Raw genomic sequence first — 1406 nt, forward strand, 5'->3', positions numbered from 1 at the left:
GATTATTTTTAACTCAAAGTTGAACTTGTTGCGTCCGATCGTTGAAAAAAAGGAAATGAAGTTGAATGAAGGTGAACACGTGGCTGCAAAAAAAGAAATTATGAGTCTTTCTCTTCTTTTTTAAAACATTTCTGCCACATTAGGGCAGCTTAGAATAAAAATATTAACCTTGTTTTCCATTCGTACCCGGCAAAACTATTTATAGGCTCCAAATTTACGCACAATCACCAAAATAGTGGCGAATTGTTTTCCTCCTCTGTTAGTTTTCTTCTTTTTTAAATTAAATTTAATTATTTTATTTTGTTTGCTTGTTTTATTGGATGTGTAGGGGATGTTTTGGCGCCGTGCAGGGTCYCACTGTGTGTGCCCGTTCCGTTTGGAACCACCGGGCCTCACCTGGTTCTGGACCTGCTCGTCTTTGACACATTCGCTGATATTTGAGGCTCCAAATGATGCCAAATGGAAACGTGGGGTATTTATTTAAATTGACAGAGTTGATATATGAAATGCAATCGTCCCTGCGGTCAGAGTTTTCCTCGGGTCAGCTTTGGATGGAACAGTTTTTCCCCCTCCTGGACAACATATGGGAACTCAGGGCTCTGGGCCAAAACATGGCGCCTGCTCTAATCCGAGAAATCAGCAATGATATGATCTGATGAACTCGTGTCGCTTAAATACTCCCACATTATAAGAATATGTGTAAATGAAATATTCAAAAGCTTAAACTTTAGGGAGTTTTTTTCTAACTTGCAGAAAAAAAATATTAAATTTGGCGTTTGATTTTTTTATTTTTATTTTGCTCAAACACGAGTAAAAATCAGGATTAAAAAGCGCTCCGTCGTGTTTTCGTTTAGTTTTCGGGTGGATTTCTTTGAAAAGTGAAAAAAAAAACAATAAAATAAAAAATAACACATGTATTAAATCCACTTACCTGTTGAAATGAAGAAGAAAGGACAAGGAGCAGCTTCTGTGCGTCATTACGTCTCGGGCCTGATCCATTGTTGAATGTCAACCCACGGGGTGACGTGACAGAGGAAAAACTGTGCACAAATCTAAAGTGGAGAAAATGTGATTTTTTTTCACTCCTTTGCGCACAAACCTCTTCAACCCCATTTTGCGCACGTCAGCGTTTTTTTCTGTGAAAATGCTTTAAATACAAACAAATGTTTTCTATGATGATAATTTCATGTTATTTTAGCCTGTACCMTTTATGACAAAATGTATCAGAAACATCATCAGTGAAGCAGCTCGGGTCAAACAACAGGTTTGAAATGTTAACCTGCAGGGTATTTATTTAACGATTTATCTTTTTTTTCTGCATAAAATTAAACCTCAGCTCTGAAATGTGCCCCATTAATTGTTGAATTTCAAAAACATCAAAGCTGCTGCATCAATCTGGGTAGAAA

The sequence above is a fragment of the Austrofundulus limnaeus genome, unplaced genomic scaffold, assembly GCF_001266775.1.
Source record: "Austrofundulus limnaeus strain Quisiro unplaced genomic scaffold, Austrofundulus_limnaeus-1.0 Scaffold43, whole genome shotgun sequence".
NCBI classification, from domain to species: Eukaryota; Metazoa; Chordata; class Actinopteri; order Cyprinodontiformes; family Rivulidae; genus Austrofundulus; species Austrofundulus limnaeus.